The following is a 17,347-nucleotide window of genomic DNA, read 5'->3' as shown; positions in this document are numbered from 1 at the left end:
TTTTTTTTTTTTTTTTTTTTTTTTTTTTTTGCACAAACTGCATGAAGCACAAGGCATTGGCACAATGACATTCATTCAGCTTGTCTCCACATGGTATCCCCAAGGAGGGCCTTTGTCTCAGGTCTCACCAAATCCCCTAATGTATTTCCCATCCAACTCTTCATTTTTCCACCCCTAACCCAATGTAATTCTTTCCCCGGGGAAATTCTATTTTAAAAATGTATATTTTCCAGACTCCTTTGCAACTAAGTATAGCAGAACCAACTTTGGCCTTTAATACTTTAATTTTTTTTCTTAATGTTTATTTATTTTTGAGAGAGACAGGCAGACAGAGTGTGAGCAGGGGGGCAGAGAGGGAGGGAGACACAGAATCCAAAGCAGGCTCCAGCCTCTGAGTTGTCAGCACAGAGTGCAACACAGGGCTTGAACTCATGAACCCAGAGATCATGACCTGCACCAAAGTCAGATGCTTAACCAACTGAGACACCCAGGCGCCCCTAGCCTATAATACTTCAGCATACTTCTGGGAGTGTTTTCCTTTTCCTCTCCCCTCATTGCTTCCCTCCTCTTCTTTCTGCCTACCTAGGTAGGACACAGATGTGGGGCTGAAAGAGCACTACTGTGACCATGAAATCACCATGTAAATGAGAATCAGAGATAACTGGGTAACAGAGCAAAAAACCAGAGCCTTGATATCATGGAACTGCCTTGCCAGGCTTTTCTGGATTTCACTGTTACAGTCTTTTTTTATTAATTTATTTTATTTTATTTTTTAGAGAAACAGAGTGAGCATGTGCATGAGTGGGGAGAAGGAGAGAGAAGGAGAGAGAGAATTGGCGCTGAAAGTGTGGAGCCTGACTTGGGGGTCAGTCTCACTACCCTGAAATCATGACCTGAGCTGAAATCAAGGGTTGGATACTTAATCGACTGAGCCACCCAGGCGCCCCTATTATTATAGTCCTAATGCCTGTGTGTCTGCCTCTTTCAAAGTCTTTCCTTTTGATTCTCAAGAGACTGTTTTGCTTCCAATTCAATTCAGCTTTTTATAAAACAAAATCTTCAGCTTTTGAAAATATTGATTTTGATGTGGATTTCAAGAGCCTATTTTGGAAGTCAAAAACTGAACAGCCATCGATTCTCTCTCTTTGCTTTCCAATTGTAAAAATATTGACTCTCTTCAAGACAATGTGGAAATCTTTGACTACTGAAGGAATGATCATACTTAGAACTATGAACAGGAAAATACAAATTGATTTAAGATATTATATGAAGTAATATTTTAAAAAAGAAAATAGGCTTATGAATTTTTTCTGAGCCCTTTTAAATGCCCAAGATTTTCTTGTTATAATCAATAAGCTAGGTTTCCCTTTGATCCTGTAATTCAGATTTGTAGGTTTGTCCTTGAGAGCAATAGGAAGCTGAAGCTTAGTCCTTACTCTCAATACACACAGATTCCTCTAGTGCATGAAAACTATCCTGTAGTGGGTGCCAAACCAATCGAATACCAAACCCAGAAGACTTCTGGAAAATAAGAATAGGTTATCCCCCGTAAACCCTAGAAAGACCATGGAAAGTTTGTGGTCCAGAGTTCGGAAAAAAAGAAAAACATATAGAACATAATGAAACATACAGAACTTTATTTCTCTGGAGAAACCAAGAGAGCTCATTAAGTCTTATCAAACCAGAGCCATAGAGAGTGATTAATTCTAGTGTGACTACAGTGATAGCCCTCTAGAGACAAAAGAATAAAAAGGAAGTAGATGTCAAGAGTGTGTATCAGCATTTCAGAGATGACAGACCTAGGTTATCAAGCTTTCTAGCATGTCAGACCAAAGCCACTGATTTGCAAATCATAAGAAGCGTGAAGAATCAGTAGGGGCCATGTTAGGCTAAAAACTAAGGAACCCTTCCTAATACATGGCTTTCAGGATTAACAAAATCTCAATATCTGTCTCTTCAAAATGAGAAGGAAACATACCAACTCTTAATGCCTTTATTTCTCTTGAGGAGAAATTTTCCATGACATACTTGGTGGAGAGTGAGATAATAACCTAACAGATCATCTAATATCATAGGAGTTTCAGATACTTTGAGTAAGAGTTCAAACTTCTAGCACCAATCTTAAAGCCCGCTGATCCTTAGGAAGAAGTAAGCATAAAAATTTATGGGAAATAGGGAGGCCTGGGTGGCTCATTTGGTTGAGTGACAAACTCTAGATTTCAGCTTGGGTCATGATCCCAGGATAGTGGGATCAACCCCTGCTAGGGCTCTGCATTGAGGGTGGAGCCTGCTTAAGATTCTCTTCCTCTCTCTCTCTCTGCCCTTCACCCACTCAAAAGTGCATGCACGTGTACTTTCTCTCCCTCTCCCTCTCTCTACAATAAAAAAATTAAGGGGCACCTAGGTGGCTCAGCCAGTTAAGTCCCCACTCTTGACTTCAGCTCAGGTCATGATATCACGGTTGGTGAGGACGAGCCCTGTGTTGGGCTCTGTGCTGGCGGTGTGGAGTCTATTTGGGATTCTCTGTCTCTTTTCCTCTCTCTCTGTCCCTCTGCATCTTGTGCTCTCTCTCTCTCTCTCTCTCTCTCTCAAAATAAATTTAAAAACATTAAAAAAAAGAATGCTTTAGGGGCGCCTGGGTGGCTCAGTCGGTTGAGCGGCCGACTTCGGCTCAGGTCATGATCTCGCGGTCCGTGAGTTCGAGCCCCGCGTCGGGCTCTGTGCTGACAGCTCGGAGCCTGGAGCCTGTTTCAGATTCTGTGTCTCCCTCTCGCTGACCCTCCCCTGTTCATGTTCTGTCTCAAAAATAAATGAAACGTTAAAAAATGTTTTAAAAAAAATTAAAAAAAAGAATGCTTTAAAAAATTAATCAAAAAATAAAACTTAAATTTTTTTAAATTTAAAAATAAACAAGATCATGTATTTGCTAAGTAATATTTTAAAACACAGTTTAACTCATATGTCTAATTATGTTTTTAGAACAATGGAACATTTATAAACACTGGGTGTCACAATATCTTTATTACTACAATGAGTTTTAGGACCTTTTCTTTCTATTAAACATCATTTAAACATGCTAGCAAACTTTAATATAGGATTATTCATTATTCAGTCTCAAGGATTTGGCAAAATAATAAAGAAATATACTATATTAAATTTTTACCTGGATAATTGGCCTATAATACATTTTTATTAACTTATTTAATAAATGTTTTTATGAAGGTATAACATATTCAGTATACAAATGTTAAATTCAATCACTGCCAAGATCAAGATCTAGAATATAACTGACAAGATTAAAATGAGAAATAGACAAATTCACAATCACGATTAATTTTGTCCAGTTTTATATGTATTTTAAAGCTATGTCATTAAATATATACAGGTTTAAGATTATTTGGACTTCTTTTTTAATTGACCTTTTTTCATTATTAATTATCTTTTTATATCTTTCAATATTTCTTATAGAAAAGTCTTCTGTGCCTTACATTATTATAGCCACCTTAAATTTCTTTGTCCATATGATCTATCTTCTTACATCCCTTTGTTTTGTTTTAATGCTAAAAATATTTTGTAAAAAATCATACAAAAGTTGGGAAGAGAAAGGAGGATGTCAACCAGCCAACATCAAAGTTTGGGCAGCACAAAGTGCTGCCTAGAGAGACTGGTAGTTAGAGCAGTCTGCAGAGATCAAGACCACCAGCCAACAGAACCAGCAACCTGGGTCAGCCATATTCCATGACCCTGGGCCATTGACCTGGGCCATGAACCTGGGCCATTCCATATTCCATATTCATGGGTGTCCATGAGCACCATGGACAGCAAAGCTATTTTTCCCAATCATTCCTCCTTTTCAGGAAGGAAGAAGCAGGAGCTTACCCTTTAGACATGTTCTTGATGGTCTTATGCTCTATTATGGCTTTCTCCCAATAGATGTCATTGGATTTCTCAACGACCACATCCCTGGCAGCGCCCTCAATCCAGGCAGTGTGGGGGCAATTCTGGAGCCTCTGGGATTTGAACAGGGAGTGTAAAAGCTCTGAATACCACTTCTCTTACAGAAGGCGTGTTGTGCTTTGTGCCTGTTGAATGTGCATTTGGTTAGGGCCCTTCTTAAGCCTGAAGCAAGAAGCCAGAACAAAGAAGTGTTTATTCTTCTTCTTGCAAATGCTGCCATTGCAGTCAAAGATGTGCAAGTTGCTGAGGCCCAAACTTCAAAGCTCCACAGTAGCAGTCCCCTGTGTGCTTCACCAGGCTCTGGTATTGGAAGGTATCCAGCAGCAGCTTAGTTGTGCCCTGGAAGATGAGCCACTTCTGGGACATCTCCCAGTGCTCCTGCTGGCTGCCCAGGTCCAGCATGGCCACTGAGGCCATTGGGGTTGCTGGGGCTGGCTATGGCTGTGACAATGGAGGGGACAGCATCATGACCAGTGCCAGCTCTGGCTACATCTGCCCATGGCTTGGCCACCTCTTGGGCTTATAGCATCAACTACCGCTGGGCTCCTCTCCCCTTGCCTGGCATGTGAGGTGCCTTGGGGTTAACTGTGGGGCCTCTGGAAGACCCAGGCTGCTTCTCTTATCCTTTTCTTTTCTTTTGACTCTTATCCTTTTCTTTTCAATCTATATTTAAAATGGATCTCTTTACAGAGCACATACTCAGATTTGGTTTTTAATCCATTTGCTTTCTAGTGCCTAATCCATTTATATGTAATAACTTATGTAGTTGCATTTAACAACATCTCAACAGTCATTTCTCTTTGCTCCATATGGTCTTTGTTCCTTTTTTTCATTTTTTCCTGCCTCCTTTAGAATTAATCAATTTTTTAAATTTCCTTTTATTTCTTCTTTTAGCTAGTTTGTTTACATTTTTATTACTTTTCAGAAGTTTCCCTAGAAATTACAATATTCATCTTTGCCTCCACACAATCATCCTAACATTAGTACTTTCATCACTTTCAAACAATAAAATCACCTGGCAACAACTTAACTCCATTTACATGCATCTTGACATTTATGCCTTTATAGGCATATACTTTATATTTCCATTTTTATAAACCACAAAGATATTATTTCTCTTGTTTTAAACACCAGTATCTTTTCATATTTACCCCTACATTTACACTTTCCATTGCCCTTTATTTCTTCCTGCCATTTTATGCATCCATCTGGAATCACTAACTTTTACTGTGAAGAATTTCCTTTAGCATATCATAGAGTCTGCTTCACCTCGTGACAAATATTCTCAGATTTTATCTGAGAACTTCTTTATTTTATCTTAACTTCTTTTTACAATTTATTTTGAATGATTTTATATTTACATAAAAGTCGCAGAGGTAGTACTGTTTATAGCCTTCACCCAGATCCCCCTTAATGTTACCATGTGACATAACCATGGCACACTTCAAAAGTAAAATACTAACACTACTATTAATTAAACTACGTACTTTATTCATATTTCACCATATGCTCCACTAATGTTCTTCTGTCCTAGAATACAATCTGAGATAACGTATAACACCTAGCATCTTTATTTTCAAGAATATTTTTACTGTGTATGAAATTCTGTATTGGTCATTATTTTCCTTTTGGCTCTTTAAAGATGTCATTCGACTATTTTATTACACAGTTTCTACAAAAAAAGTTAGCCATTACCCTTATTGCTGTTACTTTAAAGATAAGGTGTGTTTATTTTGCCTCTGGCTGATTTTAAGCTTTTTATTATATATTGGCTTTCACCTATTTAATACCATGTGCCTAGATATAGACTTCTTTGTACATGATTAGAGTCCACTGAAGTCTCTTGTACCTTTGTACAAAGTTGATACTTTCTTTTAATTTTGGAAAATTCCCAGATGTTATCTCTACAAATATTGCTTATTCCCAATTTTCCAATTCTCTCTCAATTTTCCTTCTGAAATTCCAATATATGTATGCTAGAATTTCTTTGTGCCTTGTGTCCCCTGTACTTTGATTTATTATCTTCATTATTTTTGCTCTTTTTGGTTTAAATAGTTTCTATTAATGTGTCTTCAAGTTCCTAACACTATCTTCCACTATATTCAGTTTGGTGTTAAGCCACCAAACTATTCTGATTTTCAGATATTATATTTTTACTCCTAAATGTCAATTTTATTCTTTTTATAATTTCTAATCTTATATTAAAATCCTCAGTCTTGAGGAAAGCAGAGTGGGGCAGGAGGTGGACTATAAGGAGTTGAGGGAATGTGGAGGGGTAATGAAAATGTTTTAAAACTTGACTGTAGTGATAGTTGTATAATGCTATAAAATTACTAAAAACTAATTTAATTGTACACTCACAACTATACCTCAATAAAGATGTCAAAAATGAAAAACATTTCATTTTTTCATTCATTTTTGTCCATCTTTTCCTCTATTTCTTAATGCATTTAAAATAATTATTTTAAAGTCTTTGTTAGCAATATTTGATATGTTAATAGCTGGGAGAATCTGCTTTTATTGTGTATTTTTGCTCTTGCTTATTGGTCATACTATCCTACTTTGTTATAGTCTCATAATTTTTATTGTATGCTTGACATTGTGTGTGTGTGTGTGTGTGTGTGTGAGAGTGTGTGTGTGTGTGTGTGTGTGTGTGTGTGTGTGTGTGTCGGGGTGGGGGGAGGGGCGGGTAACTTGCAGCACTTGCTGATGATATTACTTCCCCCAAAGCATAGTTATTCTTTTCCCCTCTTTGGCAGATAAGTTGAAAAGTTGGCTACCTAAATCCAAAAAGGGATTTAACTTAGTCAGGCTTAGGTTTCAGTGTTAGTAAAATGCAGTATACCATTACATCAAAAGTGTTTTTTGGGCCTGGATGTTCTGTACTATTTCTGTAGACTCTGGCAGGTCTTTGTTTAGCCCTGAAAAACTATAGGAGATTCTATTCTATCCTTTCTAGATTTTGAGCTTAACTTTATAGTTTCCTGTTTCACACTATTTCAAATACATATCAAATATAGTGATGTGTTAAATATTTTGATGTGGAGACTGGCCATGCCAAGCCCCCTTGTTCCAGCTGGGCTGTGTCTGTACACATGAGGAAACTGAAAGAAATTTTACCTGTGTTTTAGAAGTCTTGACCTTGTCCTTAATCTATGTTTCATGGGAAAAAGGAAGTATACTTTTGAGTCCAATCTGAATTCAATCAATCATACTATCTTATACAATTGCCAAAAGAATCAAACTTAAAAAAAATAAAAAGAAGAACCAAAATGAAAAAGCAGTGGAATGGTAGTTACCAGGGGCTGGAAATGGAAAAATAGGAGTGATGTTGTTTAAGAGTATATACTAGTATCCAATACACATTAAAGTGATTATAGGTAACAATACTGTAGTATAAACATTAAGCTTGCTAAAAGACTAAATCTTAACTGTTCCTACCACTAGAAGAAATGATAATTATATGGCACAACAGAGATGTTTAACTAATACTACAATGGCAATCTTACTGCAATATAAATGTATCAAATCAATACATCATACACCTTAAACTTAGCATAATGTTATATGTCAATTATATCTCAATTTTTAAAAAATCCTCAGTTTTCCCCTCAGCATGATTACCCTCTGTTTAGACTAAGGCCCATATACCTGTACCAAGTAAGCAAATGCCCCCAAAGAAGAAAATGACTGGCAATTGTGAACTCATCTAGGAAAAGTCTCTTCCCTCTCTGGAATTTCAGTTCATCTATTCTCCTTACTGATATACAGTCTAATATTTTGTAAACATAATTTTGCAATTTATCTTCTTTTTAAAATTTGTTATAGTGGAATTGTTGTCTTCCCATACTCCATTATATCATACGTGTAACCATAATCTCAACCTTATTACACTTAAACGAACAAACATGTTTAATTATTTGAGATCCACGTTAAGAAATAGAATTGCATATGGTCTCAAAAACAAGTCTTTTGCCTATAATGTTGAACAGTATCTGGAAATAGTAATGATACTCTAGATAATATAAAATAATTGTGTTTGCCCCACCTAACCAGCTCTAAAGTGGCAAAGATGTGACCACTTTCCAAAACATGCCAATTAGAAAGCAGTAGATTCTTTTATCATGGCACTAATTGTGTATACCTGGGAGAGATAGATAGATAGATAGATAGATATGGATAGATATAGATAGATAGATAGATAGAGAGATAGAGAGATAGATAGATATGGATAGATGGATAGATAGATAGATAGATAGACAGACCAATTTTCCCTGGACAGTCCCAGTTTATGTTTACAATGATTAAGTAACTACAAGCAGTTTCCCTTTTACTCAAAAACATATCACAGGTTAATGATAAATTATGTGGTCCCACTTTAGTTCATATATAGATATAAGGCATGAAAAAAGACAATATTCCAATTACAGAAAATTACAATTTTCACTGTACCTCCTACCTCCCATGTTTATATATGTCATTAGATCTTACTATCAACATACCACTATGTTGGGTTTTTGAACCATGGTCTTGTTACAGTACCATGTGTCAAAACCAGAGCAAAATAAATGACTTACATTCTTATATTCTAAGTATTCCTCAATAATTTATATCTGTAGCTTCAGAACTTTTTTCTGTTATGTTCATATATCTACAGCTTTAAGAAAAGCACTAACGAAAGGGTCACTAGTAACATAACCTTACACATAGGTAAAATGTAGTTCAGTTCTATTAAAATATTTTTTATATTTGAGTATAAATTGTTTATAGTTTTAAGACACTTATATATGTACTTTTTTTCTTTTAGCATAATATAATGGATACTTCAAAAACACAGCCAGAAAACAACTTTAGAATTTTCATCATTTTTATAGTTAGCATATAAAACAGGTTGCATTCAATTCTCCATGGAGTGAAGTTTGGAAATGAGGCTGAATTATTTGCAGATGACAAATTTTAGACCCTAAAACATGCTTGGTACATTGAAGAAAATCCTGTTGGTTAAATCACTTGAGCCATCAAGTTTTTCTTAAAGTGTCTCGATATGCTTTTGACTGATACCATCTGTTATCTACTGAAAAAATTATTTTCCTTTGGAAGATATTCATCAAATTATAGGTGACATATTTGTTTGAGAATATACTAGACCATCTGGTTCTATAAAAACGTGTTTCTAAAAAATACTGCCATCCTATCTCAGCTACACCATCCGTATTTTTCAGAAGCTCTTTTTGTTACACTCCCAAAACAGAAACGCATGATATTTTTGGCTCCTGGCTAAAGAAAGCAAGAAAAACATTTACAAAGAGATTTTTCTAAGCACCATGATATTTTACAGCTATTCACTGAAAGAATAAGTAGGTGACCAGCAGAATGGAGTGTGGAGAAGAATGGGAGAAGGCATGGTGGGCTCAATATTTCATATCCTGAATAGAAAGCCACTAAAACAAAGACTTGACAAAACCCTCCCTGCATATATGAGCTTTGTAGAACACCCAGTATATTATCCTATTTATAATCAAGAAAACTAAATTTTCTGTTTATAGATATACTCCCATTCCTATTAGCATTTTGCAGTCGCTACTTGGCAATGTAAAAAGTTATTTTCTTTTCCTAAGGGTGCTTTTTTTGTTTATTAAAGTAATAGATGAAAAACCTAAGAATATAATCTCACTTCTGATTTTCTATTTGATTTCAGTAAACTTGTTAAAGGCCAAATTTTCTCTAACTACAAAATGGTCCAATTTCTCATCAGAGTTTATCTAAATCCGACCAAAATTTCTTTTTTAACACAGTGAACTAAAGCAATTGCTCTCATACATTCATACTGTACCTCTTACTGGTCTTCACAAGTGATGGTGAACCACTGTGAAAGATAGAAGTTCAATATTCCTATTAAGGATATTCATATATATGACCTCATTTAAATGGTATAGTATTCATTTATTCATTTAAATCTATGTACTAAGCCTTTCCTATGTGGACAGCACTACTGAGCACTGAAGATCTAATAATAAACAAGAATAGTCATAGCTCCTGCCCATTGGGAGTTTAAAGTCCAGTAAATGAAAGAGGCATTGTTTGCATAATGGATGGCACAAATGTAAAATTGCCTGTGTAAGGAGAGTTTTGGAGGCATGAAGTACGTTATGGGTGCAAAGAGGGATCTAGGAATTAGAAAGGTCATGACAGGTGTCTGTGAGGAAGTAATACATGATATGACCTAAGAAATGTGAATAGAAGTTAATTCAGTCAAGAGGGAAGTAAAGAGCATTGCAGAAGAAAAAACAGTCCCACACTTGACTTGGACAGCACCTTCAGTGCAATATAATCCAGTTTATATCTGGAATATGTATATTCCCGTTGACTGTCATTTGACCTTTAACCAGATACTTGCTTCCCTTTCTGTCTGTTACATCCATGATTATTGAACCATCCTTTGTTTTGTTTTGTTTTTTTTTCTATAAATATCACTACTGAAGTAAATCTCTGAGCTGCTTGCTAGAGATCTTTTCAGTTGTTGCAAAATTGTAATAAAATGTTGACATGAGCTCGTAACTATCATCAAAAGTATTTATAACAGTCTTGGAGAACCCATTAAGATCAGCTTTTCTCAAAAGGACCCACCAGAGTTAAAGGGATTAAGGAACAGTACAAGCATGCTGGTGAGATCCTTTCTATTGTCCCAACCTTCTAGATTCTGAGCTTCAATTGGAAGGTGCTGCTGAGCTGTGAAAAACTGGGCTCATTTTCAGAATGCTCATATGTCAAAGTCCAATGGGTACTATATCCATTTTCTATTGCCACAATAACAAATTACTACAAATTAGCATCTTAAAACAACACCAACCTATTATCTTATGATTCTTTAGGTCAGAAGTCCAGGTACTGGGTGGCTTGGTTCCTCTGTTTAAGAGTCTCATAGGCTGAAATCAAGGTGTCAGCTAGCTGTGTTCCATTCTAGAGGCTCTGAGGCTGGATCTTATGAATTCATTCAGGTTGCTAAACAAAGTCAGTTTGTGTGGTTATAGGACTGAAATAACCTTTTTCAGGTTATTAGTTAACCCCAATTAATTAAAAAAAATTCTTCCTCCTTCCCTTGTCATGTGTGCCCCCTCCATCTTCAGACTAGCAACAATGCATCAGGTCCTTCTCATACTTCAAATTGTTCTGACTTTTCTTTCAGCCCCATCTCTTCCATCTGCAGCCAGAGGAAGTCTCTACTTTTACAGGCTCATAGATTCTATCACCCAGATAATCCAGGATAATGTCTCTCTTAATGTCTTAATTATATCTGCAAAGTCTCTTTTGCCATAACATATTCATAGATTTCAGGGATTAGAGCACTGGCATATTTGGAGGCCTATTACTCAGCCATTTTATTTATTTATTTATTTTTAATTTTTTTTTTTTTAACGTTTATTTATTTTTGAGACAGAGAGAGACAGAGCATGAACGGGGGAGGGGCAGAGAGAGAGGGAGACACAGAATCGGAAGCATGCTCCAGGCTCTGAGCCATCAGCCCAGAGCCCAATGCGGGGCTCGAACTCACGGACCGTGAGATTGTGACCTGAGCTGAAGTCAATTAGCTGAAGTTCAATTGCTAAAAAGCCACTGTGGATGAGATTGAAAGTGCATCAGAACATTGCCAACAACAAAAACAAAAAGAACATTGCCAATATAACATCTTAGAAGGCAATAAGAAATCTACAAAAAATAAGTGTTAATTTGAGAAATGTAACAATTAAGAAAATCCATGCAAGTACAGAGATCTCAGAGATGCCTGAAATAGTCCAAATCCATTTCAAAATCCCCAGTAAATGTCAAGCCCTTTTGATTCACCTCTATATTTGCAAAGAAATAGATGATTGAAAAAATGAAACCTAAGTAGAAACAATAACCTACACATTAATTGTGTTGCAATAAAGTTTTCCATGGTTGGTTCTAAAAATAATTATGTTCCAGAGCCTGGATGGCTCAGTCGGTTAAGGGTCAGACACTTAATTTAGGCTCAGGTCATGATTGATTTTGGCTCAGGTCATGATTTCACGGTCCATTTGTGAGTTCAAGCCCCGCCCTGGACTCCATGCTGACTCTGTAGAGCCTGCTTGTGGTTCTCTTTCTCTCCCTCTTTCTCTGCCCTTCCCCCTAGAAATAAATAAATAACATTTTTTAAAAGCATAAAAATAATTATGTTCCCCTTACCAGAAAGGGACAAAAATCTCTGAAAAGGAAACCCCTGAATTATATTTAATGGTAAGGATCCTGGTAGGGCACCTTTTGGACTTGGGCTGGGGTTATGATCTCCCAGTTTGTGAGTTCAAGCCCTGCTTTAGGCTCTGTGCTGACAGCTCAGAGCCTGGAGCCTGCTTCAGATTCTGTGTGCCTCCCTCTCTCTTTACCCCTTCCCTGATTATGCTCTCTCTCTCTCTCTCTCTCAAAAATAAATAAACATTAAAGAAAATAAATTTTAATTAAAAAAAGGATCCTGGTAACTAAGACCAAAAAAATGAAAGATAAACAGTCATCAGGTCATCCTTAATAAACATTTTTTTAAGTTTATTTATTTACTTTGAGAGAGAGAGAGAGCACATGTGTGTGCAAGCAAAGACGGAACAGAGAGAAAGGGAGAGAGAATCCCAAGCAGGCTCTGCACTATCAGCCCAGAGCCCAATGCAGGGCTGGTGCTCAGTCTCACCAACCATCATGACTTGAGATGAAATCAAGAGTCATAGGCTTAACTGACTAAGCCATCCAAGCGCCCGACAAAACATTTCTGTACTGAGTTTTTATCATTACTCAAAGAAAATTTTTAAAAATATTAGTACAGAAATGTTTTAATTATTGATAAATATTTTATAAATACTTTATATAAAATTACATTATTTAATACTCCTAATTATGGTAATACATGTACAAATGAAATATTATTACAGTGCAGGATAAAATGCAAACAACATTTTAGTTCATCTATGATTCTAATTTATTTTCTGACAGGAGCCTAATTTATTGGCAACAACTTGCATTTGTCATATAGATCAGATAAGTAATCACTAATTACAGTGAGATTTTAAGATTGCAAAGATGTAAATATGTATATAAAACCATGTTGAGTTAAAATAATGAACATCTTAAACATTGTTTTTATAGAGTTCAAGCAATGCTAAAAATTACCTGACTCCACAATTACCTTATTTGTATTATCTGAGTAAAATTTTAGGGATAAGCATTTAAGAGCAAGTAGATTTATTGTTCTTTAATGTCAGCTTAAATTGTAATTCTAAAACCCTTAATTAACTCCAAGACTTCAGACTTAATTAACTTTAAGACCTAAGGCTTAGAAATGTTTAAGTAATTAAAATAAATAGAAACTTCTTACAACAGAGGATGTGATACTTGGGAAGTAGGGACACTAGCAACAGTATAGTCACCACACAATAATTTTTACCTATATACTCTTATTTGTTATTCTTAATATTTTTAGGAGGATAAAACTAGTGGAGGGAAAATACTGTCTTAAATTATGCTTATAGGAATAATTATATTTTAAAACTAATGATTTAAACTTAAGTAGTATCATCTTATTATTGTGTCATATATGTATGTATATTTAAAATAAAAACATTTGGAGGGAGTAAGATTAAATTTTAAAAGAAGCTATGTATAACAGAGCAGCTGAGCACTGGTGGCTCACAAAGAAAATTGGTCTGTCAGTGTACAACCTGTTTTAAATATAAGGCTGCAAAAATATTTTTGTTTTCTTCATATTCTGCCCAGATGTCAGGATTTTTGCTTAAACAGTGCATATGTGTACTATTAAAAAGGTTTATTGAATTTGGCCTGCTTTGCCATATTTCATAACTATAAACAATTATAAGCAAACAAATAGGAAAATAAGGGATTTCTTGCTTCTATAAAGCAAACATTCCTTTGGTAGTTATAATGTATTGCTATTCTGGTTAGTAACACAGCCAACATTGTGGCTGTTTCTTGTTCTTTGGAACTGTGATTTTATCCAACAACAATTTCACTGTTGATCCAGGATAAGGCCCTAAATTACAAATAATAAAACTGACTAGGAGTTTCTTATGTCGAAATCATCTCTGGTACTCTCTTGAAGAAAAGACTCCCTCTCCTTTTAAGAAAGGATTGGTCTTGGAAAGGAGGGATACTACCAATAGTGAGTTAACATAGACTTCTTCATATTTTCTTAGTTAAATGAGGACAAGAAGCCCAATCCAATTAATCTCATTTAGGGAAAGTATTAATACGAATATAATTTAGTAAGTACATAACTCCTCAGAATAGATGGAAGTGGACTCAAGTTCACGAATGTGGGCTGGCACAGTGACTCCCAACAAACTGACTTCTAAGAAACTTTTTATTCTATTTAAAATTTTAATTTTAAAATAGTTGGGCCCCTTCCTCTGTCTCTGATCAAAATGGAGAAACAAGAACTGAATTTTCTCTCCTTCCTGAAAAAACAAAAGACATACAAAATACATGAAGGTTTTAAGACATTGGATATTAGGCAATAAAAGAAAACGATCCTTGAGAGATGGAAAATAAATAGATAAATCCCTTGATTGTTCCAAACAACTACTTTGATAGAGTTTCCACAGAATTGAGAACCAATAAATTGAATAAATTTAACAAGTCAGAATTTCTTGAAAGCCACAAACTACCAAAGCTCACTCAAAAAGAAATAGATAACTTGGATATTCCCCTACATATTAAAGAAACTAAATTTTTAGTTAAAAAATGTTCTGATAAAGAACACTCCAAGCCCAGGTGGCTTCACTGGTGAATTCTTCCAAATATCTAGAAGGAAACATCAATTACTCAGAAACTCTTCTAGAAAACAGAAAAAGAGAGAACAGTTTGTATTTTATTCTAAAAGAAAGAACATTACTGTGATACTAAAACTAGACAAAGATATTACAAATAAAGACCACAAATCACTATTTCTCAGGAACATAGATGCAAATATTCAATTTTTTAAAAAATATTTTATTTTTGAGAGAGCAGGGGAGGGACAGAGAGAGAGGTGAACAGAAGATCAGAAGTGGGCTCCATGCTGACAGCAGCAAGCCCTATGCGGAGCTCTATCTCAGAAACCGCGAGATCATGACCTGAGGTGAAGTTGGACGCTCCACCAACTAAGCCACCCAGGCGCCCCTTAAAACAAAATTTTAGCAAACCAAATCCAGGGATATATAAAATTAATAATAGATCATGAATAAGTAATGTTTATTCTAGGAATGTGAGATTGGTTTATCATTTGAAAGTCAATCAATGTAAGTTACCATGTGGTAAGTTCCTCTCCCTAAGGAGAAAAAAACAAAACAAAACCTCAAGGCAACCTGGCTGTACACAGAGTGACAACATCCCTCACGACCTTGTAACATGAGACCACTTAATCAGACTGCATGTCTGTGTTACCGTATATTGGAGACAAAGAAATAGAGAATGTATGAAAAAAACTATGCCACATGGCGTTTGGGCCTCAGTTCTTCAGGTACGAACCCAACTGAGCAGCACAAATAAACTTGCTTCCTGGAAAGTAAGCCTCAGTGTCACAGAGAATCCTGCTACGTTATTTGGGAACTTGCCATGGTGTGTTTCCACCTCCTTTGCCCCCAGGGTATGAACCTCTGAGCGCTAGGAGAAGCAACCTCACCTGGTGCCAGTGGACCATTTGTTGCTTAAGAGATTAGCCTATACCAGTGCACAGGGGCAAATACCCTGTGTGTGCCCAAAGGAACCCATGAGGCCCAGGAACCAGCTTACGGAATGCTGCCCATCAGACTGATAAGAACCCAGGTTGGTTTTGGCAGACCTGCCGCTAAGAGGCAGAAGGGGAACCTGATTATCCCCCCAGGTTGCCCTAGTAGTTCCACAAGGGAAGAGGAACAAAGCCACAACTCTAAGGCGCTGAATGTAGGGCAATGGGTTGGAGTCCTTCTGTGAATGTGTTTGAATGAGACCGACAACAGAAAGGTTCCCACCTGACCAAAGGCTGAAGCGAGAGTTGAGTCCTGACAAGTCCTGATCCGAGGTTCCGTGGCAACCTCATACGGCTTAAGGCAGCGTCAGACTTCCCTAAGAGTCTGATCCAGGTCAGGGATTGAAACTGAACCCACCAATGCTAAGAGGTGCCTGAAATATCTCTGAGATGAGAGTGGCCGGAAACAGACAAAGCAACTGTGTGTCCTCTCCAAAATAGTCCCCCCTCCTTCCTCTTTTTTTCCCCTCATGTGTATCAAAGTTGTCTGTTAGGGGAAGGAAATGGGTGAAAAACAGAGTAAACTGACTCCCCTAGAGTGTATGATGAGGAATTTCAAAAAGGGATATTCAGGAAATTATGGTGTGAAATTAACTTCCAGAAAGCCCAGAACATTCTGTGAAATTGATTGGCCATCATTTGGGGTGGGCTGGCCCTCTGAGGGCTCACTTGATAAGGAACTAGTTGGCCCAGTGATCAGGGTCATTGCAGGGGACCCAGGCCACTCTGACCAGTTTCCTTACATTGACTGTTGGCAAGACCTGATCCTATCCCGGCCACCTTGGCTAAAAGTCTCTATTGAAGAAAGCTGTAAAGTTATGATGTCTCGCGTCACGGCTTCTTCCAAATACTGGCCAGAAATTAAAAAGCCCATACTGTCAGGAGAACCTAAAGAAATCCCACCACCATATGCCCCACTGTACCCCTCACTGCCACCTGTGCCTCCCAGCAGCCCTCACTGCTGAAACCCTGTCAGAGTCTGCCCTTAGTCCCGAGGCCTCACCACCTCTAGCACCACCAGCCTCCCTGACCATGACTGAACCACCCGGACCACCAGTCTTAACCCCGCATATGCCTCCTGGACTGCACTAGAGAATCAGGCCAGTGGAGGCAGCCACTCCCTGGAGCAGCACCGGGGAGCTCTACAGATGTCACTGAGGGAAACCAGGGGACCCATCTATTATGATCAGGAAGGCAAGACCCAAGGAGGCCAGCGTGTTTTTGTGTCTGTCACTACAGAACTCTTAAATTGGAAGCAACATACCCCCTCCTATATGGAGAAACTCCAGGCTATGATCAACCTAATTCAGTCCATAATTCACACCCAAAAACCTACCTGGATGGACTGCCGACAACGTCTTCTAACCCTCTTCGATACAGAGGAGCAACACCGCATTACCTATGCAGCCCTAAAATGGTTAGAGAATGCCCCAGGTGGAACACTAGGCCCCCAGGCCTACACTTGGGCTCACTTCCCTGGGGAGGACCCCAAATGGGATACAAATGACGCCAGTATAGATGGAGGGTTTGCAAGGACTGAAAGGTACTAATAAGCCCTTCTAAATGGCATGAGGATTGGGGGGGGGGGGGCATAAATATAAGTAA

At 37.3% G+C, this 17,347-nt stretch overlaps 1 pseudogene; it reads right to left on the bottom strand.

Moving 5' to 3' along the window:
* The window catches only part of LOC125930428 (centromere protein V-like), a 44,352-nt pseudogene extending 28,319 nt beyond the window's left edge, over positions 1–16,033 (bottom strand).
* Between the last annotated feature and the right edge of the window lie 1,314 nt (positions 16,034–17,347).

Source organism: Panthera uncia, chromosome A2 (genome assembly GCF_023721935.1).
Source record: "Panthera uncia isolate 11264 chromosome A2, Puncia_PCG_1.0, whole genome shotgun sequence".
Lineage (NCBI taxonomy): Eukaryota > Metazoa > Chordata > Mammalia > Carnivora > Felidae > Panthera > Panthera uncia.
Note: the sequence above shows the minus strand (reverse complement) of the source record. Positions and strands in the feature narration are given on the sequence as shown.